We start from the raw sequence: 27,976 nt of genomic DNA on the forward strand, positions 1-27,976 counted from the left end.
TTATACCTCTTGATGTATTCTTCCAACCAGTGACATTGGCCTTCTTGCTGTGGCTTGAACAAAACACTCTGTGTCCCAAGTCCAAGTGTTTTCAATGGTTGTCCCCTGGGTTTGAAATGCTCTAATCTCTGCCTCTTGGCTTCCTTCAAGCTCCAGCTGAAATCCCAGCTTCTACAGAAGCTTCTCCTGACCCCTCCTAATTCCAGAACCTTTTCTCCATTGATCATTTTCAATTTATCCCATGTATAGCTTCTTTGTACACAGAGGCTTGCTTATTGTCTTCCCCCATTAAACTTTGTGCTCTTTGAGAACAGGGACTGTCTTGTACCTTTCTCTGTATCTCCAGCACTTAGCACAGTATCTGGTACATGTTCAGTCATTTTCAGTCATGTCCAACTCTTTGTGACCCCATTTGGGGTTTTCCTGGCAAAGATACTGGAGTGATTTGCCATTTCCTTCTCCAGCTCACTGAGGAAACTGAGGCAAACAGAGTTAAGTGACTTGCCCAGGGTCACTCAGCTAGTGTCTGAGGCCAGACTTGAATTCAGGAAGATGAGTCTTCCTGACTCCAGGCCCAGTACTCCATCAGTTTTGTCACCTAGCTGCTCTGGCACATCGTAGGCACTTAATAAATGTTTATTGACTGACTGACAGGAGTGACTATAAGAAAGTATGTAGTTCATGAAAGTATCTATTTATCATCAAAGCAAGACCAAATCAGAACCAGTCCATGGACTCATCTGCCAGATGTGAAAATGAATTCTAAGCAATTAACTGTTGAATGAGAGGGAACTCAATTTTGAAAGTTACCAGTTTCACACCCTGATTTTATATGATAAAATAATACATCAGAATACTTGTAAGAGACAATTATCCTATATAATTAGGTGAAAGAATGATGATGATTTGAATAATTTTTAAAGTATATGTGTGTTCTACCACTATTAAGAGCTTACTTTCTCTTTTTTTTTTAACATCAAAGAACTGGAAGGCAGTTTGGAAATGACAACAACCACTATTTCCTCTTCATCCCCATTATATTGAGGAGGAAACTGAGGTCTGGGATGTGAAAAGGTTTGTTTAGGGTCACACAGATACTTAGTGGCAGAACCGTGATTTCCTCACTCCTACTTAACCAGAGTGCCTTTCAGAATAAAAGACTATTTTGGCAAAATAATCACTCTCTTCTCAAAATACAAATCTGAATGTCAATATTTAAAATCTATTTAGTTTCAGTTAAGAAAAAAAAACATTCTATTAAATCATGAAAAAAAATTGTCAAGCAAAAGATCCCCTGATTCTTAACACTAAAGATCAAAACTGGGGCAAGATAAGTTCCTTTAATAAGGATTGTACATAGTTTTGTGAAGTGACACTGTGAGGAAGCAAGATATAGTTTTTCCTGTTAAATTTAAGAAAAATTTTCACTGTTAAATGTAATCCTGTTCCAACAGGGGTTCTTCCTCCCCTCTTTAGCTCCCATCTGGCCTCTGAAGAAACCCAGAATCTTAGAACATACAAAGGCACCTTTCCTTACTTAAAGGGAGACCTCTTTGTGGTAAGAAACACTAGGAAATAAAAGAAAAAGTTAAATAAGGTAGAATAAAATACAGGCATGACAGGTTATTCAGTTCAGCGGCTACTATTTCCACAAACTTTTATTAGGTGTCTACTATGTGTCAGACACTGTGTTAGGTACTGGTGGTACAAGGAAAAGCAACAATAACAAAACCAAAATAAATCAGTTCCTGCTCTCAAGGAGTTTACATTTTATCAGGAGAGTAGGAATGTGGAGACAGTTGCAACATTACACGACTATCTCATAGACACTAAGTTATTTGGTTGGGAGATGGGTCACAGATGATTAATAATTGGGGTGATCAGGAAAGACCTCCTAGAGGAGAAAAAACCTGAATTGTGCTCTCAAAGAAGTTAGGCTTTCTTTGGCCTGAGGAGTGAATTCTAAATATGAGGGTCCGAAGGCCTTTGGGAGATGGAATGTTGGGTATGGGCAACAGCTAGGAGGCCACAAAGGGGAGTCACATAAAGCAAAGACTTGGAAGAGTATGTGGGAGTCAGATTGTGGAATGTTTTAAATTCCAGGCTGAGGAGTTTGCGTTTTATCCACAAGGAACCACACGAAGATTTCTGAGTAGGAGAATGCTATGGTTAGGTCTACCTTTTAGGAATAGCAATTTGGAAGACTGGGAGGAAGGAGATCAAATAGGAAGGAGATTATTGCAAAAGTCCCAGGACAGGTGATGAGGTCTTGGACCAGAGAGGAACCTATGTGATTGGAAGCAGGGGGTGAAAGATGTAGAGATAGAATTAACAAGATGTAGTAATTAATTGTAACTACTACTACTAAGGCTGACAGTTTTAATAATGATGATGATAATGATAATGAGGATGTTAGCTAACATTTATATAGCCCCTCAATGTTTAAAAAGTGTTTATTACAAGTATCTCATTTTTTCATCACAACAGTCCTCAAAGGTTGCTATTACTGTCCTCATTTTACAGATAAGGAAACTGAGGAAGATAGAAGTTAACTTGGGTATAGTCACATGACTAGTCAATGTCTGAGGCTGAATTTGAACTCAGGTCTTCCTGACTCCAGGTCCAGTGCTCTATTCATTGTGCCAGCCAGCTGGAGATGAAAAAGAAAGAAGAATCAAGGATGTCTCAGAGGCTGGGTACCTAGATGACTAGCAGTTTGGTGGCTAAGATGGTATTGAACTAAGGTCTTTAGTGGCCTAGATCTGGGATTTCTCCCCTACACCATATTTTCTCATTGAAGTAAAATTTTTATCAGTATTCAACATTTCATGGGAGAAGTGGGAAGAAGGTTGCTGGTATCAAAAGGAAGGTGTAATATAAAGATTTCAAAGCAACTGCACTATCAAAATAAACTGGAGAAGTACAAAATTTAGGCAGCTAAGTTTTCAGTGGGGAAGAATGCTGGACCTGGAATCAGAAAGCCAAGAGTTCAAATCAAACCTCAAACACTAACTGCATGACCCTGGCAAGTCACTTAACCCTTATCTGGCTCAGTCTCCTCATTTATAAAATGGGAATAATCATAATAGCATGGGGTTGTTATGAGGATAAAAAATGAGATATCTGGAAAATGTTTTGCAAACCTTAAAGTGTTATGTCGATGCTAGTTAATATTATTATTATTAAAATTATTGCCTTTAAGAAGTTATTGGGATTGTGTGGCTTATTCTTGTCTGATTTTAACCGAGTTCTATTCATATATGTGATCTACTTATTTCCAGGACACAATAACTGAAGCATGCTCACTTGATGAGATTGAAGAGCTGCTTCTTAATCTTAGTTGAAGTTCAGTAGCTTCACTTTCAGTTCTAACTTCTTTCTCGGCCAAATAACAGTAACCTTCTAAGGGAGAAGAGCAATTTTGTTGCAGTTGTCTTAGACTAAAATTTTTGAAATGCTTTGTATGTCCAAGATGGGTTTTCATCAATAGACTCTGGAGAATATTTACACCAAATGTATCTGTTTTGTTTTTCAGTCGTCTCAGTCACATCTGACTTCATGACCCCATTTGGGATTTTATTGGCAAATGTACTGGAGTGGTTTGCAATTTTCTTCTCCAGATTATTTTACAGATGAGGAAACTGAGGCAAACAGGGTTAAGTGATTTATTTAGGGTCACACAATATCTGAGTATCTGAGGCCTAGCACTCTATCCACTGCACCACCTAGCTGCCCTAAATTTATGAACTGTATGGTTCATAAATTGTCATTTTATTTAATAAGGTAATAGAGTAAAATAGAATGACTAATAATTCTTTGTTTTCAAAAGATAATTGGTATAACGTCCATGGATGGCCTAGAAAATGGAAGAAGTGGGATCACAGATTTGGAAATGGAAGGAAACTTAGAAATCTTCTAGTCTAACACTTTCATTTTGCAGATGATAATATTATTTATTTAGACAGCCAAGGGACATTGGAAGTTATCTAGTTCCGCCCCTCACACAAAAGAGGAAAGTGAGGCACAGGGAGATAATTGATTTATTCAAGCTATTCTTCAGAGTTCCAATAACTTCTTCTACTAAAATATTAGGACAATTCATATATAACATTTTACCAATTGTCCACCTTAGAAGTCAAGGAGAGCCCTACCCTAAGGAGATATCATATGTTTCAGGAATAAGCAGAAATAATGCAAGATTTTTTTAAAAAAAGAAATTTAGAATTGAAATGAACTTCAGTGACCATCTAGTACAACACACCAGAAAAAGAATCCCTACAAAAGACTGTACAAGTGGCTATCCAGTCATGGACACCTTCCACAAAAGGTCATACAACACCTTAAATCAACTCAAGGAGCAATTACAGTGTGTCAGTCAGGCCCTATGCTAAGCACCAGGAATACAGTAAGGACAAAAGGATAGATAGTCCACGTCCTCAAAGAACTTCATTCAAATGGTGGAAGATAATACATAAAAAGAAACTGAAAAGCAGGGGATGGGGAAGAGAAAGTCAGGAGAGCAAGTAAGGAACAGAACCCAGACAGAAATGAAGAGTAAAAATAGCTGCCCTGGGTACTTTCCTTATAATGGAGGGCCAAGAGGAATAGACCAATCAGACAGAGGAAGGACCAATCAGAATCACACAGGTGGCATGAACTTTCAGGGTGAGAGGGTTGCAATGGCATAGTGGAGAGAATCCAGAAAGTGAGTCAGGAATGGACCCCAGAGAAGAATGAAGATGAGAATTTTAAGGCATATCAGTCTAATTTTATGAGCAACCAGGTGGTGTAGTGGTTAGAGCATCAGGGCCTGGAGTCAGTAAGACCTGAGTTCAAATCTGACCTCAAATCTGACTTGTTAGCTTGTGTGACCCTGGGCAAGTCACTTAACCCTGTTTACCTCAGTTTTCCCATTTGTAAGATGAACTGGGGAAGGAAACAGCAAATTTAGGTGGTGTAGAGAAAACAAAAGTACTTTTGTTTCTGTCCTTGGTGATATGCTGAGAACTTTGAAACACTTTCATGTTTATTGTTAATGCAATAACAATATCACTTGTAATACATTCATTTGTTAAGTTTGTTTCCATCCACCCACCTACCCACCCACGACCACATACTTTTATTGAAGACTCATTTTTCTTTTCTGAAACAAAAAATAACTCTTGGTAGAGGGTGGGTTTTTTGTGTGCGCATGTGTCCGTGAGTGTGTTTAGTTGGACCTTGTCCGAGAGCCGCGCTGCTCTCAGTCCATTCGCCCGTCCGTCCACCCCCGCCATGGTCTGGCTCCGCCATCTCCATCGCCATCGCCATCACCACCACCACCACCTTGAAGGGTGTCGACCCCAATGGCAGGAATAGCTCCCGGATATTACGTCCTCCAGGTGGTGGGTCTAATTTTACTTTGGGCTTTGATGAGCCTACAGAACAACCAGTGAAAAAGAACAAAAAGGCACCTAATATTTTTGGAACATCTGAAGAAAACCAACCGTCTTGGGCCAAGTCAGCAGGGGCTCAGTCAACTAGGGATAATTCTGAACCGTCTGGACTCCAGAGAAGAAACTCTTCTGAAGCTGGTTCTGGAGATATTTTAGGTCCAAAGGGAGAAGGTGATGCTCATGAAAATGTGGAAGCAGACTTCCAAGTTTACCTGGGACAGAACGATTGGCATGGCTTTCATTCCCCCTTTTTTCTTACCTCAGTCTCCCTAGCTATATCCCCCACCTCCAAACACAAATTTGACAGCTCTACCCCAGGAAATGACTGTCACAGGATTTGAGCATCTGATTATATATTGATCATGAGATGTAAAACCAGAAAGAAACTTAACGACTATGGAATCCTGTTCCTAGGGGAGGGGATTGAGGCCCAGAGAGTTGTAAAAAGCCTTGCCCAAGGTCACGCGGCATAATAAGTAGCAGAGTCAGGATTTCTACCCAGGTCTTCTGACCCCAAATGTAAGGCTCACTCCAGTTCATCACGGTGCCTCACTCCATACAAGGAACATTACCCTCTTCCCAAAAGCAGGGAAGATTTAGGGTCAAGTATAGCTTTCCTCACTATATTCCTCAGCATCCACCTCTTTTGTAAACTTTGTAGGCCTAGAATGTAATTATCCTCAAATGCATTTGCCCCAGAATAAGTAGTCGGCAGGTGGTTCACCACAGCCCTCAGGACAGAGTAGAATCAGTGCTGAAATTAGGCAACACAAATGGTCTATAATGAAGCCCAGAAAACAGGTACCAGCTATGTCAAAGAAACTCCAGAGACCACTAGCCTAGTGGGCCAACTCCCCTCACAATCTTTCAAACTTCCTCACCCCACTCCATCAAAACCAAACCAAACCAGAATACCAAAGCAGGCTTTGAATACCAGTTTATAACCTGAATTGACAATAAGTGACCCAAGGGGACTAAATGCAGATACTGGAGGCCTTGGGAGCAAGGGCTGCTTGCCTGCAGAGATCTTACCATTCTGCATAGATTTTCTGGAAGGTAAAAGCCTGTTGGCCCTTTGACCCAGCAATAGCACTTCTAGGGCTATATCCCAAAGAGATCATAAAAATGGGAAAAGGACCCACACGTACAAAAATATTTATGGCAGCTCTTTCTGTGGTGGCAAAGAATTGGAAGTGGAGACAATGCCCATCAATTGGGGAATGGCTGAACAAGTTGTGGTATATGAATGTAATGGAATACTATTGTGCTATGAGAAATGATAAGCAGGCAGACTTCAGAAAAACCTGGAAAGACTTGTATGAACTGATGCTGAGTGAAGAGAGCAGAACCAGGAGAACATTGTACACGGTAATAGCCATGTTGTGCAATGACTGACGTTGATAGACTTAGCACTTCTCAGCAATGCAAGGATCTAAGACATCTTCAAAGGTCTCATGATGGAAAATGCTATCCACATTCAAGGAAAGAACTATGGAGTTTGAATGCAGATCAAAGCATACTATTTGCTATTTTTTTTCTTCTGTTTTGTTTTGTTTCCTCTTTCTGGTGGTTCCTCCTATTGGTTCTAATTCTTCCTTACAACATGACTAATGTGAAAAGATGTTTAATAGGAATGTATATGTATAACCTCTATCAGATTGCGTACTGTCTTGGGGAGAGAGGGGGAGAAAATTTTAAAACTCAGAAGCTTATGGAAGTGATTGTTGATAAATCAAAATAAATTAAAAAAAAAAAGCCTATCAGTAAACATGCAAACCATTTGGCATTCAAGGGAAGAGGCAGCTGGAGCTGGATAGAAATGTCCTTAGAACAGAGCCACTGATGAGTTAGCAGGTTTGGCATTTGGAAATTAGAAATACTTTATTGAGGGGGGGCAAACTCAGAGGCTTGATTCTGCACATTTAAATGGAAAATCCGGCTTAGGGTTTGCTGTGAAATTCCTATGTCTTTTAGCAAAAACATTCTTTGTCTCCTTCTGGGCAGAGAGGTGAAGGGTCTCTCAGAATCCTACAGTTCCTGCTAGACTGAGAAGGGAAACCAAAGCCAAAACAGATACCTTAAAAGAGTTTTGCTCTAAATGCAGGAACGGTTCTCGTGGCCTAACAATCATAGTATCCCATTATTTGTTCAATATTCAGAAGCGTGTTGGAACAGAAATTATTCTTTCTACATAGTGCCTTTTAAAAAGTCCCCAAAACCCTTGACAATCCATTTCTTGAAAAAAAAATATCACCTTCCCCTGTAATTCAGGGGTATTTTAACCCTTGTGATATTTTGAGTAAGATTTCCACTTTAGGAAAGAATATAAAGAGGAGAAGGTAAACTATTCCATGTCTTGCTATAAGTACACTCCATAAAAGGCCTCACAGGAACAGCCAATACATAAATAAAGGTCACCCTTTAATATTAGGACATTTCATTGAAAAAGGAATGGACTGTGAGTCTTGATCATGGCCCATGACAGTGTTGGTAAAAGACCTTTTGGTACATTGCACAAACATCTCTAGCAAGCCTCCAATGTTCAGCATTAAATTGTTGACTCTTTCTCCCTAAAATCTTGAAGCAAAGTATCTAGAGCGAAAGATAACACGCTTCCCAAGTTAAAGTCCTTCCCACCCTGGTGGAGTGTTTTAGAAACTAGGGCCCTTCTCTCAGCTCCTAGTTAAGCAGTTAATCTGTTGCACCTGAATTGGTCCTCCCAGGGGTTCTATTAACAAAAAACCAGCAATCAGAAATTTAACCATTTGATTGCAGACTTCCAAGTCCTGAATTGCATCGGAGAAACAAACTTTCTTTTCTTAGATCTAGAGCTGGAAGGGACCTCAAAAGTTATCTGGGGGGCAGCTAGGTGGCACAGTGCATAGAGCACCAGCCCTGTATTCAGGAGGACCTGAGTTCAAATCTGACTTCAGAAACATAACACTTACTAGCTGTGTGACCCTGGGCAAGTCACTTAACCCCATTGCCTAGCCAAAAAAAAAAAGTCATCTGGTCCAACTCCCTTCTTTTTTTTTAATAGATGAGGAAACTGAGGACAAGAGAGATTAAGTGGTTTACCTAAGATAAAACAAACAGAGGCAGTACACATCAGAGACTGGATTTGGACCAGGTCCTCTAATCCAAAGTGGCCAGAATCCGTTAAAACTGATAGGGACCTTGTTGTTTGTCCTTTATTCTCGAAGAGGACCAATAACTTTAGGAGGATGTCTTGACCTACAAGGGAATTGAATTAAAGTGAGGCACAGCTGTGCAAAGCCATCAGCCTCACTCTCCTCCAGAGTCATAGGAGTCCAGTGGCAAGACATAGGTCAAGAAGACCAGTAATGGCACCCAGCAGAGACCTTAGAAAGATCATCTATTACAATCTTTTTATTTTATAAATGAGTAAACTGAGGCACAGAAAGCTTAAATGACTTGTCCAAGGTGTCATAAAGCTCTTTGGTGGCTGCAACAGGACTAAAATATCTCTTGGCTTTCATATATGCTTTTCCCACCATAACCCTGTTAGATTTACCTTATTAAAATGAAATTTCAGAAATGATGATTTTTTTTGCCATTATTATATACAAGATACTCTGCTAGGGATCTCAGATAATCATAGAAACAATGTGATAAATTGATTTTTGTTGAAGGTTAATTTTCTAAAAGCATAATTCCGAATTCAATTGATTTCTTTTTCTGTTTTTTTTTTGTTTGTTTGTTTTAGGCAATTGGGGTTAAGTGACTTGCCCAAGGTCACACAGCTAGTAAGTGTCAAGTGTTTGGTCTGAGGTCAGATTGGAACTCAGGTCCTCCTGACTTCAGGGCTGGTGCTCTATCTACTGCACCACCTAGCTGCCCCTTGATTTCTTTCTCAACTATAAAATGTCCTTAAAATGATAAGTTGTGATTGCAAATGAAATTCTGTGATTCTGTGATTTTTAGGAAGGATAGTGACAAGATGGTGAGAATATTCAGAAGAAGGCAACCAGGATGGCTGATATATTGATTGCCATATAGAGAAGGGTTGAAGGAAATGGAGATGTCCAGCCTAGAGATGCGAAGGATAGCTTTGGATCTGACAGCTGCCTGCAAACGTTTGAAGAGCTGTCACTAGGAAAGAATGGTTAGATTTATTTTATTTTTTGCTTTTTGGCTAGGCAATGGGGTTAAGTGACTCACCCAGGGGTCACACAGCTACTAAGTATCAAGTGTCTGAGGTCACATTTGAACTCAGGTCCTCCTGACTGCAAGGCTAGAATTCTATCCACTGCACCACCTAGCTGCCTCTAGATTTATTCTTAATCTTAGAGAAAAGAACTAGAAACAATGGGTAAGAGTTGAAAAGAGACAAAGTTTGCTTTAGTGCAAGAGACAGCTTCCTAACACATAGAGCTATCCAAAAGTGAATGGGTTATAATAGGAGGTAATGGGTTCCACTTCATGGTAAGTCTTCAAGGATAAGCTGGATGACTACTTATCTAATAGGCTGTAAAAGAGATTCCAACATGAGGTCGACCAAATATTCTCTAAGTTCCCTTCTAGTTCTAAGATCTTGTGATTTTCAGGGGCTAACTTTACAAGGGAACAGCCAATAGATTAGGAAGGGACATAAAGAAGTTGCTGTCACTCATTACTTTTATCCTACTTTGCTATCCCCCAATTATCAACTAATTAGCATTTATTAATCACCTACCATTGGTAGATGCTACCCTAGGTAATGGGAATAGAAATTGATGAAGCAATCAACAATATATTAAGGCACACACAAAGACCAAAAATTTAATAATCTCAATTGTAACAGAGTTTACATTCTATATAAAGGCAAAAATGAAACAGTCCCTGACCTCAAGGAACTTACATACTACAGGAGGGGAATTGACATGTACACATACAAGCACTTACAAAATACATTGAAATTAAATATAATGTAATTTTGATAGAGGGAGAGGGACGTGGGGGAAACTCTAACAGCTAGGGGCTTTCGGAATGGCCTCATGTTGGATATGATACTTGAGCTGAGTTTTGACAGGAATCGGGGATTATAAAAGGCAAAGGGTAGGACAGAGAGTACATTCCAGGCAAGAAAGAAAAGCTTTGGCAAAGAGAGGAGCAATTACATTTTTAGATATATGTGTGTGTGTGTGTATACACATACATATATGTATATATATGTATAGATAGAGAGATGGATGGATGGATATAGATATATCTATCTTACAAGCACATTGTTATTTGTGTGTTTTTTCCCCATTAGAACAAGTGCTCCTTGAGGGCAGGAATTATCATTTTGCCTTTTTGTATCCCCAGAGTTTAGCATAGTTCCTGGCTCATGCCGAGCACTAAAGAAATGCTTATTAACTAACTTACTGAAGAACAGTAGATATATTAACAATACAGAAAGGTAGTTTAAAATTTTTATTATGAATTTAGTGATCAACAAACATTTAGATCTACAAAGACTTTCTTGTTCTTACTTGTGTACTGAAATGTCTGTGAAAGATTTTGAATGTCACAAAGAGGAATATATGTGTACATATATATATACATATATATACATATATATGTGTGTGTATATATACATACATATATATATATATATATTTCATCCTAAAGGTAATAGGGAGCCATTGCCATTTTTTTTAGCAGGTTAGTGACATGGTCAGACCCGTGCTTTAAAAATATCACTTTGGTTTTGTGATGTCACAAGGTATAGCAAATATTCTTTGGTGTGAAAGGAAAGGGAAGATATACAGAGACCATTTAGGCATTTATTGCAATAATCCAAGTTAATATGGATTGCAGTTTTACTTTATGAGAAAGAAAAACGATCCTTAAATCAGAATTAGACAACAGGATTATGAAAAATGAATACACCAAAGAAGTCAGGTTTGGTAGCATCAAAACTTGTATCGTGATATAACTTACATCTAGTCATGAAAGTAAAATGCTGGCCATAGTCTAAGTGGTATTTGGTTTATATGTCCAGGATCCTCCTAGCCCTTTAGTGATACGTTCCTTGAGAGTAACAACTGTACTGTTTACTCACATTTGAATCTACAGAATCTAACAAGGTAGTAGATACTTGTTAAATATATGTCAATTTTAAATATATGGAGACAGTATAAGAACCGGAGTGAGCACAAATAGAGAGTTGCCAAGAACACAAAACGGGAGAGAGGATGATGAGTAGACAATGAAAGCCATTTTTAAATATATTTTTCTTTCTTTCTTTCTTTTTAAAATTAATTAATTAAACTTTTTTTTTTTAATTTTTAGGCGATTGGGGTTAAGTGACTTGCCCAGGGTCACACAGCTAGTGTCAAATGTTTGGTCTGAGGTCGGATTTGAACTCAGGTCCTCCTGACTTCAGGGCCGGTGCTCTATCCACTGTGCCACCTAGCTGCCCCCATACGTTTTTCTTTCTTAACAAATGAACATATTTTAATGGCTCCAAATTCTTCTCACCTTAGCATGGACCTGTTTATTTTATGCTAAATCAAGTTGTGTGCATGACAACAAAGTTCAAAGCTTCCAATGGACAGTAACACACGGGACAATAATTGTCAAATGCTGGGGCCCAATTTTCAAATCTTTTTTAAAAAATTATTTATTTATTTTTAGTTTTCAACATTCACTTCCATATGATTTTAAGTTCCAAATTTTCTCCCCACCCCTCCCCTCCCCTCCCCCCAAGACAGTGTGTAATTTGATATAGGCTCTACATGTATATTCATATTAAACCAATTTTCAAATCTTGCCCACATTGCAAAGACCTTGTTCTGGCTCTGGCACACTGACTTAAGCCAGGACTTAAAAGAAATCAAGGCAGGCCCTAAAAAGTTCAGACAATCATCGTACAGGGCCGTGGCAACATCATCAATGCAGCAGAGCCAGCAAAAAGGGGACCAGGTTCTCTCTAGGGAGAAAATGGGAACAGGGAGTTCTGGTGAAAAGAGACCAATTAGCTGTGCCTAAAGGAAAGAATCCTCCTGGGTCAAAAGAGGCTATTGTCTAAGTCTTGATCTGAAAGAATAAACAGGAAGCTGTGCCCAGGCAAAGAGTGCGTGGGGTATCTAAAACTCAAGAGCTAGGCAGGAGACTGGCAAAGCTGTTCAGACCAGATGTTTAAAACCCAGTTGGTCAGCATGGAATCAAAAGCACACGTTTAAAAATGAGAGAAGACAGAGTGAATAGAGTGCTAGACTTGGGAGGCAAGTAGTCCTATGTTCTAAGGTTGCCTCAGATGCTTATTATCTGGGCAGATGACCCAACCTCTCTCTGCCTCAGTTTCCTCATCTGTAAAATAAGGAGAATAATACTCATAGCACTTACCAAACAGGGTTTGGTTGTTTTTCTGAGAATCAAATGAGATGTGTGATCAGTACTTTAAAAAGGTAAAACTGCTGCATAAATTCCAATTATTCTTGTTTCTATTTTTATTATTACTCTTCTCCTCTTATATTTGCTCAGTGCTGTCCTGAATAGAGTGCTGGAACTGAGATCAGAAAGTTAGTCCAAATCCTCAAATACTTATCCACTATGTGGCAAATCACTTAATCTCTTTCAGCCTTATTTTCCTCATCTGTAAAATGGAGATAACTCCTACCTCATAGAGTTATTGTGAAAACCAAATAAGACAACACATGCAAAGCACTTCACAGACTTTAAATGTTAATTATTATTAATATATGATGATGATGGCAACTGCATGTTAGTCTTGCCCCCTGCATTTCTCTCCTGCATCAGTATTTCTGTGGTCTAAGATAATTTTTTTAATCAACTAATTAATTTATTTTTTAGTTTTCCACATTCACTTTTACAAGATTTTGAGTTCTAAATTTCCCCCTTCCCTCCCCTCCCCCTTCCCCAAAATGGCATACAATCTGATATAAGCTATACATGTACAATCATATTAAACATATTTCTACATTAGTCATGTTGTAAAGAAGAATCAGAACCAAAGGGAAAAACCATGAGAAAGAAAAAAAAGAGTGAAAATAGTATGCTTCAATCTGCATTCAGATTCCATAGTTCTTTCTCGGAATGTGGATAGCATTTTCCACTGTGAGTCTAAGAGAAATTTAATATAAGTGTTTCCCTTTTTTATTCACTTTTAGTTTTCATAGGAATATCTGTGGGGCAGCTCTGAATGTATTGCATATGAACGTAACTTTATTTTCTTAAACAAGAGCAGGGGTTCCAAATCTAGGGGACACGTACCTTAGAGAGGTATGAGAAACTTACAAAGGGTATTTAGGGAATATTTGGTAAAAGCTATATTATTCTCTAGGGGAGCTAGGTAGTGCAGTGGATAGAGTGCAGGGCCTGAAATCAGGAAGACTCATCTTTGCAAAGTTTAGACTTAGCCTTAGACAATTACTAGCTGTGTGACTTGGGCAAATCACTTAACCCTATTTGCCTCAATTTCCTATTTGGAAAATGAGCTGGAGAAGGGAATGGCAAATCACTCCAGCACCTTTGCCAAGAAAATCTCAAATGGGGCCACAAAGAGTCGGAAAGGACTGAATAACAACATATTATTTTGCCGAAATATTCCAGAAATTCTAAATTGATTTCCAGCTTACAAAGCCGTGAAATTTTTTGGGTGTCCCTGGAGATGAAAAACCCTCTAGTCTTTTTGTTTTATTGCTTATGTGCACATGCATGTTCAACTCTAGAATTTATGTTTTTTCATGTTGAATAAGGGACATGGAAAGGTTTACTGAAAAAACCAAGGGATACAGAGACAGAAAAGGTTGGGAACCTATGACCTAAATGAAGCTTTTTTTGATAGGGATAGATTGTGTCAGAACAGTAAGTATAGATATAGCCACTGATAATTTTTGGGGAGCAAGCGAAAGCCTTGTGGTCATAATGATTTTTTTGATGGGGAGGCAATTGGGGTTAAGTGACTTGCCCAGAGTCACACAGCTAGTATGTGTCAAGTGTCTGGTTTGAGACTGGATTTGAACTCAGGTCCTCCTGATTCCAGGGCCAGTGCTCTATCCACTGCCTCACCTAGGTGCCCCGGTCATAATGACTTTTAAAAATAATTTTGTATTTACTTAACATGAATATTTGTATAAGTAGAGCCTATATCAGATTACATGCCGTCATGGGGAAGCGAAGGAGAGGGAGGCAAAGAAAGTCTTAAACTCAAAATCTTATGGAAGTGAATGTTGCAAACTAAAAATAAATAAATTATTTTAAAAAAAAGAATGAGAAAAAAAACAAAAAAATTTTGCTTTTCAAAATTGCTTGCAACAAAGAGAAAGGATTTTTCATATCCTAAAACAAATACACAGAAAAGAATTTCTGAGTCTCTCTACTAAGGTTCCTGGAGGGCAAGAATATCTATTCCTCTACACATCAGGAATAAAATAAAATAAATTTAAGGGTGGGCAACAAAATCCCTTTAATCAAAGGAGTCTTGATTTTTCTTCCCCTAATTAAAGGCATAGTTTTAAATAAAATCACTTATTTCCAAGATCACTTTTTTTCTTCTTCAGCATTCTCTGACCAGACACTGAATTTAGAGAAGTAGCAACTAGGTGATAAGAAGTCAAATTCTGTTACAATGACACGCTTACTTGTAGGGTACCCTGATCAATGGCTAATTTACTTCTATAAGAATTCAATATAGCAACATTCCAGTATAATAAAGGAATTTGAGTTGGCTGTGGAAGCTTGTATAGAATGGTTATGAATAGAAACTACATGGGTCTGCTGACTCCCCCAGAAAATACTCTAAAAAAATGGACTATCAGTGAAATGACAACTTCTTTTGAGAACAGAATGAAAGTCAGTTTTGAGTGGAAAACGATCACCAAGTTTACAAAAGTATTTTGACAGATTTAAAAAAAAAAACAAATGACAGGTGTAGGAGGGTCAACCTGGGCAGAAATGTCTTGATTCTTGTCCATGTGTTTCAAATATGATCCCTCTAGAGTAAAGCAAACATATAATTTTAAAAGCATTAAAAGACTAAAAATAATTCTATTGATTATCAATTTTCTAACACTTAAGAAAATCCATGAGCATAACATATTAAGATACTTGGAGGAGCAAGTAAGTTAAAAACAGAATATATTTATGATAATTTTCTAATTAAACCTTTATTTCATTAGCTTCTCATGACTAGAGCTGACCTTTACAATGTATTCGTCCCATTTTGAAAAGCCAGTGTAATTAATTATTAGTGATATAGGCAGCTGGAGAAAGAATTACTTTGTTCAATTTCTTGGTTAGAAAGCATTTTTGACTTTTAGTAACAAATCTATAAGCTTCACCTGTGACTAGGACCTATCTTTTTTTAACAGTTTTATTTCTCAGTGAAAAATGGTAAGTGACTTGACTTTTCACTGTACCAAAAATAAAAATGATGGTGAATATGAGAGTTGAAGTGGAATTTACTCAGGGTGATGCCTCCACAGACCAAATGACACACTCTGCCTTGAGCAAAATCCATTCCAAAGAACGTTAAACTTGACATTTTGATAACCGAGTTCATCCTTGCTCGCTATACCCAAACAACATTTTGGCCAGAAAACTTAGTCAACCATTTATATTACAATATTATCCAGAGGCCATGTCTACACTCCCTTTAAGTAAGTGCAAATTTTTACAGGTGTTTATTCCTGATTTTTGTTAGTTTGCTTCTTCTTCTTCTTGTAACTGTGAAAGTAACCCCAATAGGTAACTTTCACATCTGTATCAACAAGGAGAATTCTAAACCAAAGGAGGGATAGAACCCCCCCCCAAAGTAAACTAGAACCTTTAGATTGGATTAAATTGAAAAGCTTTGTACAAATAAAGAAATTATTGTTATTATATTAACTCATTTAATGAGGAGAATGAGGAAGGAAACTGGGGAAAACCTTGGATGTATCTTGGATGTATCTGAGATATGTAGGGATCAATATAAATATGTAAGATCAAAAGCCAGTCCCCCCACTAGATAAGAGGTCAAAAGGTCAAAGATTGTTCCTCCGTAGAGAAGTTCTCAAAAGGAGAATTGCAAACTTTGATGAAAGGTTGCTTCAAATTACTAATGATGTAAAGTCAGATTAAAACAACATTTAGGGGGCAGCTAGGTGCTGCAGTGAATACAGCACCAGCCCTGGAGTCAGGAGGACCTGAGTTCAAATCCGACCTCAGACACATAATATTTCCTAGCTGTCTGACTCTGGTCAAGTCACTTAACCCCAATTGCCTCACTAGGAAAAAAAAAAAAAAAACACCAAACGAACAACATTGAGGATTCATCTCATACCCAGTAGATGACAAAAGACTGAAATAGTTTATTCTGGTAGGGGTTCTGGAAAGACTGGCACATTAATAGGCTATTGTCAAAACTGTGAATGTGTCGAATGATTCTGGAAAACAATTTGGAATTATGCTAAAAAGTGATTAAGGTTATCCAGAGTCACAAAAAAGTAACCTTTGGTCCTGAGATCTCACTTTTGACACATATCCCAAGGAGGCGAAAGAAAGAAAAGTCCCATAAACACCAAAATACTTATAGTAATACTTCTTGTAATAGCAAAGATCTGAAACAAAATAGATAAAGAATGACTAAACAAACTGTGGTACATGAATATAATGGAATATTACTGTGCTATAAGAAACAAATGTAATGAATTCAGAGAAACATGAGAAGGCTTATATGACATGATACAGAGTGCAGTAAGCAGGACCAGGAAAACATATATGATAACAACAATGTAAACAGAAAGAACAATTAAATGAAACTAACTTTGTGTAATTATAATGAGCAAGCTTAGCCCCAGAGGAGTTAAGAAGAGTTTACCTTCCAGCCTTCATTGCTGGGATGGAGGACTATGGATGTGTGAAATACACTATTGTATTAACAAATAAATCAATTAAGTACTATGTGCTAGGTACTAGGGATACAAATATAAAGAATGAAACAATACTATTAAACAAAAGAATGAAGCAATCTCTATTCTCAAGAAGCTTACATTCAATTGAGGTAGAGGTAGATGTATTATTTGTTTTTCACTGAACTGGGGCTTTTTTTCTTTTTCTTTCTCTTCCTTTGTTACTAGAGAAGACTTGCTAGGTGAGGAGAAGGGATATATTGAGAAATAAATGTGATATAAAAATGAAAAACATCCACTTAACATCCTTCTTAAGAGATTTTCTTAAGTGTTAGAAAATTGATAATCAATAGAATTATTTTTAGTCTTTTAATGCTTTTAAAATTATATGTTTGCTTTACTCTAGAGGGATCATATTTGAAACACATGGACAAGAATCAAGACATTTCTGCCCAGGTTGACCCTCCTACACCTGTCATTTGTTTTTTTTTTAAAGCTAAAAAATGGAAGTATTACCACTAATCCCCAAGGTAACAAATTTTGCACAGTAGTAGAAAAGGCTAGGCCTTGGATAGGATATGTAATTCATACGTTTCTTACAATGATCCTAATAGGAAAACAAAAATATTACCTACTCTGATTATGTTTATTTGAAAAATCATTTGCATAGATTCCTATATAATTGTACAAAAAATTTTATGAACTTATGAAACAGCATATTTAATTCAGTACCTATTCCTGATTCTTCAAAGATATCACAATTCTTGCATTAGGCTTTGGACAAAAGATAATAGGATCTGGATCCGGAACTAGAATGGACCTTAACATTCATCCTCTTCATTTTACAGATGAAGAAATTGAGGTATATAGAGGTTGAGTCACTTGCCCAAACTCACACAGGTAATAAGTGATAGAGTAGAGATTCCAATTCCAAGTCTGGCATTCTTTCCACTATGCCAGAATTTGAACCCAGAAACTAACTCCAGGGCAGCTAAGTGGCTTAGTGGATAAAGAGCCAGGCCTGCAATCAGGAAGACCTGAATTCAAATCCAGCCTTAGACACTTACTAGCAGTGTGACTCTGGGCAAGTCACTTAACCCTGTTTACCTCAGTTTCCTCCTCTGTAAAATGAGTTGCAGAAGAAAATGGCAAACCACCCAGTATCTCTGCCAAGAAAATGCCAAATGGGGTCATGAAGAGTCAGAATGATTGAAAACAACTGAATGACAAAAACAACAACCTCTAACTCCAAATCCAGGATTCTTTCTACTAAAGCACATTTAGATCACAGACCAAGACCAAAGTGAAAGGTATATAACACACTGATATAAATTTATTTACGTCATTCAAAGTCAAGGCTGGGCTGCTTCACTGAAAGTCCTAAGTTCACAGGATCATAGATTTAAAGCTAGAAAGGACCTGAGATGCCATCCAATCCAACACTCTCATTTTGTAGGTGAAGGAACCAAAGTTCAGAGAAGTTAAATTTCTTCCACAGTATCACAGAACTGAGATGTCTGAGGGAGAATTTAAACCCAAATAGTCCAGACTCCAAGTCCAAGGCCAAGTCCATCATGGCAAACTGTCTTCTTAGCTGTTCGTCAGCTGAAGTTGACTGGCTACTTGTCAAAGATATTGTAGAGGAGATTACTGTTCAGGTATGGGATGGACTGGATGAAATTTGAGTTCCCTTCCAGCCCTAAGAATCTGAGATTCTAAATCTAGTCTAGATGTCCCAATCCCTAGTGCAAAGGTTCTTAACTTTGGGGGTATGAACTTGTTATAGACAGACAGATAGATAGATAAATAGATAGATAGATAGATAGATAGACAAAGACACAGACAGACAGATAGATATAGAGAGATACAGATATATATGTATGTAGATGTGTATGTGTGTGTGTATACTCTACAGGAACCAGGCTAAGCTATGAATCTAGTCTTCTTTCCAGAGACTGACGTGATACAAGGTGGAAGGGGTAATTATGCCTCCCATGTGTTATTTGTGATTATATCTTTGGAAATAAATACTTCTAGAAGTCCCTAGACACCACTAAATGCCAGAAGGGGTTCATGACACACACCAAAAAAAAAGTTAAGAGCCCTTGCTTTACTGAATTCTCAGTAAATGCTGCTCATTGATGATCTTCTTTTTTCAGAATGGTAGAATGGTGAAGTCTGTGTTTCACTGTTTTTCCATCTGTCCCCTCATCTCAACATTCCTTCTTTCTCAACCCTCCAATGTAAATAATACCAAAGAAGGGCAGGCAAATCACTGATTAGGACAGAAATTGAAATAAGAGAATGTCAGAATTGAAAGAGATCATCTACTCCAATCTCCTCCTTTTATGGATGGAGATACTGCTCCAAAGGTTTGATTTGGTATCACTAGTTTCCAGTGACTGAGGCAGATCTGAATTCTCCTATCTTGTCTTTAGGGCCCTTCCCACTATGCCATGCTGCTCAATAAACAAGATCTCCGTTTCAGTGCAGTTTCTTTTATATCCAAGGCCTTTTTAAAAAATTGATATCTGCCAGCAAGAAAATGATGCCAATGTATTTTCTTACGGCATTGAGGCAAGGGGACCTAGTATATAACTTTTTTTTTTGTTTAAACCATGGAAGAGATTTTACCTATCTCTAAGCACACAACAGTCTTGTTACTAGTTTGATTCAGAGCTGGAGGAGTGAAATTGCTTTTGTAGAAGTCAAGTGCTTTCCAGTTTTCACAGATACTTTTTGGAATTTCAACACAAAAACAAATGTCAGTTTTTTGTGTGTGGGCCTCATGATAAATAGTGCATACACAGTACCCCAGGAAAATCTACCTTTAAAAACCTAGATTTACTTTTTGGGGTGAGAGGATGGGGGAGGGGAAGAAACTGTATGAGAAGTGTCATCATGCTTCTGGAGTCAGGAAGATCTGGGTTCAAATCTCCCCTCTGACACATTTGTGTGACCCTAGACAATAATAAAAATAACAGCAATACCTAGCATTTATATAGCACTTTAAGGTTTGCAAGGCATTTTACAAATACTTCAATTTATACTTACAACATCCCTGGGACGTGGGTGGGTGCTATTATTATCTTCCTTTTACAAATGAGGAAATCAAGGCAGATAGAGATTAAATGACTTGCTCAGAATCATCCATCTAGTAAGTTTCTGAGGCTGGATAATTCAGGTCATCCTGACTCTAAGACCACCACTCAGATGCCAAACATCTAATTTTTTTTTTTTTTTTTTTTGGTGAGGCAATCAGGGTTAAGTGATTTAGCCAGGGTTACACAGCTAGTAAGTGTCAAGTGTTGGAGGCCGGATTTGAACTCAGGTCCTCCTGACTCCAAGGCCAGAGCTCTATCCACTGTGTCACCTAGCTGCCCCCAAACATTTAATCTTTTGCCTCAGTTTTCCCACATGTAAAATGAGGTGGACCGGATAGCATCTAAATTCCTTTCTAGCTCTAAATCTACCATCCTATAAGTCACTCTCCCCTCTCTTAAGGTAGGCTGGGGCTAGAGCACTTACCAGAACTGCCCTGACTTTAGCATATCTGTTTTTGTCTTAGTTGCTTTTCCCAAGTGAGCAAAAGAGCCAAACTTTCAGCCGAGTACTTCTCCCTAAGCCGTTTGAATTTGTCTGACTCTGCAGCGCCCAGGTACTTTGAAGCAACAGCTGAGCAGTTTCCTCTTTGCAGTTTGAAGAGAGTGTCTGTGGGCTTTACTTTAATTGCCTCAGGTTACACTCTGTACAGCTCTAGCCTATTTAAGAGAAGCAAAGAGTATATTTGGGGTACAGGCAATCCATTTCTAGAGGTCAGCATGACTGAGCGGAGGACAAAATGATCATCCTACTAAAATGTAAGATGTTCAGTATTTAAAAGCAAGAGTACAACGGAGGCATCAAATAGCCACTGATGCTCCTTTTACTGAGGTTAGACTAGAGGAAGCAATCCAAGAATGGATGCTAGCCTTCCCTTGCCCTAGGGATGGGTGCATGTATTTCCAGAGAAGATGTGTCCCCACAGGGGAGGCCCAGCCTTGACTTGCCGACCTGGGGCCAAGCATCTCAAGTTTCTGTCACTGTTATGACCCTCTCCCCTTGCTACCTTCCTCCCTCAGCAGAGACAAAAGTCTGATGAACCCCTTTCACAGGGCTACCATACCCACAACCTGGCTGTCAATCACTCATCAATGAGCATCAATTAATTAATGAGCTTGTATACATTTAAGCATATGCAAAGCCAAAACGGGGGGGGGGACTTAGGAGGGGGAGAAAGAAAAGAACATGATGAGGGGGATCATATCTTTGCTGTATTTCTCCTCTCCCCTATCAATTCTCTCCCTTTAACCTTGGCACTTGCTGCTAGAATCTTTTCTTTTAACCCCCTTTAAAAGTTCCCATGCTCTTCCTCAATTAACGAGCTCTTTTGGTGCCTAATTATGTATGGAACTTAGCACAGAATGTCAGGGTTGGAAGGGAGCTTAGAAGTCATCTTCTCCATTACTGCATTGGGAACACATTCTCCACCATGCTGGACAAATAGTTATCCAGCCTTTGCTTGTTGTTGTTGTTGTTGTTGTTGTTTTTCAATTTGATTTTTAAAAATGAATAAAACTGTATTTTTCCTACCAATTTTTTAAAAAGTTTTATTTACGTATTCTGTTTTTATATTACCTTTTCAGAAGACCCCGTCGTCCCTTCTAGAGCTAAACCTTATGATTCTATGGGTTCAAATATGGGAGAATGACAGAATTTGGGGACAAGGTCAGAAAATATCACCTGCTATCTAATAAAATACTTGTAAATGTGTTGCTAATTAACCTAGAGTGTTTCCTAATTCTCAGCAAGGAGTAGGAGGTATTTCAGAAAATCTTATCGGGAAAACGTAGTTTTAAATACAATGAATGTAAAATAAATTGTAATCTTGGAACTTGTAAGATATCTATCTTGAAGGTGATATAGGGAGGGAGGACTTCAAGAATGGAAAGGTTTGCTGGCCACACATGTGTGCTAGGAATGTATCTAGGCCTTAGTTTTGTTCCTGTCCTCTCTCTACTCTCCCCGACTCAGACACACTCATTTTCATGGACAAGCAAAATATCTTTGGAATTGAGAATTATGGCCTTGAACCCTAAGAGTCTTTGGAAGTTTTCTGGAAAAGTCAATTAGGGGATGATGACAAGAAGCAGTACAGCAGTGTAAAATTAGTTGTGGTTGATTACTGTAAAAATATAAAGGCATGACCTGAGAGTAGAATCAATAGATATAATCTGAGAGATCTTGCCCATTTTGGGGGAAAGTAGAAAGAGAGGCATGCTGGGACCTCAGGTGGTCTAGCTGTTGGGAAGGGCAGGTAGGATCCAGGGCTGGTGAGGCTGAGCAATCTCTCCTTCCCTTTCCTATCTCCAAGAGGGATCTGATTTGACTTATATGTATCTACAACCTCTCAAATATCTCTAGTCTAGGGGTAGGAGTTTGGGTTCAGAACAAAAGCTGCTATCTCTGATTGCTCTCAATGGAGAGGGGAACCCTTAGCTTATACTAACCAGTTTAACTCTGTCCCACCAAACAGTGGTTTCACAAAAGACCATTATGAATACCTAGTAAACATCTTTATCCAAAAGAGATGCAAACAAATCAAAGAAGATATACAGATTAGAAAATGCAAAAAAAGAAAATGCACAAGAGTAAATATTGGGAGTAAGATAAGATCTCAGCACAAACCAAGAAAGAAAGATGTCACAGCAGTCTCTAGTGCTGTAGATGTTACCAGTCAGGGGACATGCAGCTTACTTACATCTTTGGGGCTCTAGGTTTCCAAGAAGAATATTCAATGGTTCAAACCTAGGTCCTTCAACCTGTCTCTCTTAAATTGTGTTGCCAACCAAGTGAAGTAAGCTTCTTTATAGTGTATGTGAATAGAAAATCACTTTGAAGGCAAGCTGGGGAAAGGGTTGACTTTTTCTTGTGACTTCCCTAGCTTAGGTGCTCTATTCTGAGAGAGCCAATAACTCTTTGACATCATCCTTCTTTGTCAAAATTCAATCTACTCTTTGCTTCTCAAAGGTGTGTTGGAAATGCCATGCTTGCTCCAACCTCTTAAAACCAAACATCCAAAGTAACAAGTAACTTTCAAAGTTGTCCTGTTTGTCTGTGGATCCTTTCAGCTATCCTTTTGTTCTTTTCTTTTTGATTAAAAAATGCTTCAATGACCCTCTTTCCCCATGTAATTGTAATTCCTTCCTTCCTTCTTTCCTTCCTTCTTTCTTTCTTTCTTTCCTTTCCTATCCTTGCCTGCTTTCTTCATTCCATGCCCCACCCTACTCGAAAGAATCCTGTAACAAATCCCGTAACAAAAATTCCCAAATACACTATGTATGAAATATATGTCTTTTTCTGCCTCATGAGATCTCCTCTCTGTTGGAAGGTGGGTAGTATGTTTCATCATTAGAACTCAAGTTAGAAATCAAGGACTTAAGATTAAAGAACTTTTCTAATACTATTTTGTAATATGTAGGTTAAAGAAGGAACAGAGGTCGGGGGATGCTATGCAATGTTGCTTGCAGATAGGAACATCTAGATAACCACTAATCACAGGAATCCCTCTTTCATTTGAACTCTGTGTAGGACATCCGCCATGAGAGTGGAGAATATCTTTAGTAAACATATGCCTCCATTCTGTCATATTATAAATGAAATAAAGATATAGAGACCCAGAGATATTATGACTTATTAAGATCTCACAGCTAGAAGCTCTGTAATTAGAATCCACTTTTTCACAATTCCCAATCTAGTGCTTTTAGTTTGTACCATGCTTCCCCTTCATTTTCTTTACTTTCTTGGAGACAGGAGGCTACCAAAATGTATAGTATGTTTCAATATTAAATAGCCCCAGCCTACTATGAATTTTGCTTTCTTGAGTTTTAAAGAAAAACTTAAAATATATATGCAAAAAATTACATACATGTATAACATGTGTAAATATAAACACATAGACTTATATACATATACATCTATACACCTGTGTGTGTGTGTATGTGTGTGTGTGTGTATTTTCTCCCTCTAATTTGCTGCATTTAAGAGAGGCACCACAGTGTCATGGATAGCATTGGAGTCTGGAGACTCAAAGATTCAAGCCCTCACTCAGACATTTACTATTGGGGGAATATGGAGAAATGACTTAACCTCTTGGAGTCTCAGTTTCTTTATTTATAAAATGGGAATGATTATAACAATACTTTCACTAACTCACATGGTTTTTACAAGGAAACCACTTTCAAACCTTAAAGTGCCACATAAGTGGGAGTTAACTTTCTTATTTATTATAAGCTGATAAACTATATAACTAAGCTTGTTATTTATAAACTTGTTAGAATTGCACATGTAATATTATATATAGACTTGGTGGGAGTATAAAGGAATTTTCCTATAAATAAGGTGCATCAATTTGAATGCAGACAATTTATAACATTTACTTTATCTGTTCAGTGGCTTTTTAGGGGCTTGATTTCAGATTTTATTTTTGGTTATATACTATATAGCTGAGGTTGTTAGAAAATTTATCCCTGAATAGGTAAAATGTTAGAATAATTTTTTGGAATACTGGAGACCAGCAAGACTTAGATAAATAGAAAATCTTCAGAAATTTCGGTATCAAAATATGCCAAAAAAAGATTAAGTAACATCCTACATAAAGCTATCATAATTTCCATAACTGGTTTATGTTGCTGAGAGTTTAACATGCTAAGATTATCAGCTAACATGTGGATGGCCAGTCTTGGCTTATCCATCCTAGAAACAATCTCTTTGGTGGCATCCCAATGGACCTTCTCTTGAAGTCTAGCTAAAGGTGTACTATTTTTACTAAGTTCAATTGATTTGGATTTTAAGACTAATAAGCTACAGTTGACTCTTCTACTTCATGGGCAAGAGCTAAAGTTAAAGATGTTTTCATTTCCCAACCAAGACTTCCCTTGGAATCAAGCCTTAAATTTTCCATTTGGGATCTGTGACTCAAAACCCACGTTGTTTTTATGAATTCTTCTTCTTCTTAGCTTGCAAGGCTGGTCAGTTCTGTGTTTGGATTGTATCAGTCAAGGGATCATGATATTTTTTAAAAATAGTGTAATAGAGGACCACAAAAGAACAAAATAATGTAAAGTACTCTTAGAAATATTTCAACAGTTTTTAGACAATATAAGCTTGTGAAACCATAGCAAGTTTCAATGGTACAATGCTGAAAGTATCTAAATAATAAAGAAAGCTCTTTATATGCTTTTTTAAAAAGATAGAAAACATCTCTCTATAATAGCAGAGAAAATACAGAAAGATGAAGGTCATGTGGTACTTCTGACTTAATACAAGAAAACCATAAAATACATCACATTCAGAAGAAATGAATCCTGCTCTAGTCAATTAGAATCTGTACGTGTGTGTGTGTGTGTGTGTGTGTGTGTGTGTGTGTGTGTGCTCAAAGACATACAGAGCAGAAAGCTGGCCCTAAACAAAGGGTATAAGGATAGAAATATAAAGAGCAACAGAGTTGGTTTTGAATGGGAACGCTGACTGTCCCTGGTGCCAGGCTCCTTGGGTTCTGTTCTTTGATCTGTCACTGACTCATTTATCCTCTCTGTGCCCAAGTTCCCCTAGCTGACAACTAGGACTAATGATCCTGGTGATTCCCCCCAAACCCCTCCCTCACAGAGTTGTTAGCCAAGGAACAGAACAAATCATCATCTTGGCTTTTGCTCTGTGGTTCTGCAAAAATTCAGAAAGGACCTACAGCTGTCTAGAACTAGACAGGGGAAAAGGGTCATAAAAAATCTAGAAGTGATTTTTATGGATCTTAAAAAGGATCTTAAAGATCCTTTCAGTGAATCTCCTCTCTTTCAGATAGTTCAATAAAGTATTCAATGCCAGGCACGGTGCTACATTCTGGGAATAAAAATATATTAAAAAAAATAAAGAGTCCCTACCTTTAAGAAGCTTATATTCTAATGGAGAAAGACACATAAGAAGGGGCTGAGAAGTGGGGTTAGTGGGTCAAGGTGGAAAAATCTGAAGAGTTATTAAGGGAAGACAAGAGAAAAGTGAGCAAGAATGGCCCAAGAACTTACAGAAATGGCAGTACTGAAAAGGATTGTTGTTGTTAGTCCTCTGTTCTCGAAGAGGACTGAGACATCAGGGAGGTGATGCCATGACATGCAAGTGGATTGGATTTAAGTGAGGGAGAGCTGTGCCAAGTCACCAGCCTCACTTTCTCCTCTGGATCCATCTGGGTCCAGTGGCAAGGTGTAGATCAGGACGACTGGAGATGGTCCCCACTGAAAAGGAACACACCAATTAGAGGAGAGAGTGGGAGGCAGAGGCATCTCTAGGCTAAGAAGATTCTTAGTAAGGAGGAGAAAAATTCCAGAGATGAGGAACCAGGGCCCAGAGACTGAAGTGACTTACTCTATGTCATATGAAAATGAGAAGTTTTAGGTTTAGGTGCCTTGGCTCTAAATACGTCTTCTACTACACTGACTATGCTGTCTCAGGAAGCGGAAAGACAAATTCTCCTTCACCTACTTCTCTCTGCACATACATTGCCATTTCACTATTTGGAGAATAAGACTGGTTTTCTTTGAAGTACTTTAAACCTTCAGAAGAAAGATGTTGCCTTCAGCTTAATGGCTTTCCTTTGTCACAAGGGAGGGCTCATTTGTTTGTGGGGGTCTATATGAAGAAATGACATCTTGCCTCCCTTACCAGAGATCAATTCATGGAGGATCTTAAACCTTTCACTCCTGGAACTTCTTACCTTGGAATCTTGCTGTTCTGATTGCTGAGTGCCTCATGCATCCCATTATATATCTAAGCAGGTTTGAAGCATGTGTCATTTAACTCTTCAGCCATCTTTCCACTAACCATCTTGACACATGTGTCAGAGACCTTGTCCTGGAAAACTCAAACCTTTCAGTCCTGGAATTCCTGTGCTCTTCCCTTCCCCCTCCCCCATTCACATCTCACACCTGATTGGTGACTGCCTCAATTTCTTATTTCCACCAGCTCCAATCATATTTTACTTTATTTCCAGGCTACCTTCTTATCATATCCTACCCTGCTGCCAACCATTTTCCCTCTGTGTCACTCTTCCCCTCTTCCACTTTCCAGTTTTGGAACCATAATCAATGCTACAATTGCTACTGGAAAGGGGTATACCAATCTACTCTGCTATAGTTCTAGTTAACATCTCAGTAGAACTTTCTAAACCAAAATCCCCCCCCATGAACACTACTCCCCTGCATTTGTTATCTCTCCCTATTAGATTTTAAGCTCCCCGAAGGCAGGTATATTCTTTGCTTTTGTACTTGTATCTCTAGAGACAGCTAGATGAACAGCAGAGAGAGTGCTGGGCCTGGAGTCAGGAAGACATGAATTCAATTCCACCTTTAGATACTTAGTAGTTGTGACCCCAGGCAAATCATTTAATATCTGTTTGCCTCAGTTTTCTCAATTGTAAAATGGGGACAATAATAGTACCTACCTTCCAGCAGGGTTGTTGTGAAAAATCAAATGAGATAATACTTGTAAAGCACTTAGCACAGGATGCTTTCTTTCTTTTTCTTTCTTTCTCTCTCTCTCTCTTCCTTCCTTCCTTCCTTTCCTTCCTTCCTTCCTTCCTTCCTTCCTTCCTTCCTTCCTTCCTTCCTT

This window comes from Vombatus ursinus, unplaced genomic scaffold (genome assembly GCF_900497805.2).
Source record: "Vombatus ursinus unplaced genomic scaffold, bare-nosed wombat genome assembly UNPS02015175.1, whole genome shotgun sequence".
In the NCBI taxonomy this organism is placed as follows: domain Eukaryota; kingdom Metazoa; phylum Chordata; class Mammalia; order Diprotodontia; family Vombatidae; genus Vombatus; species Vombatus ursinus.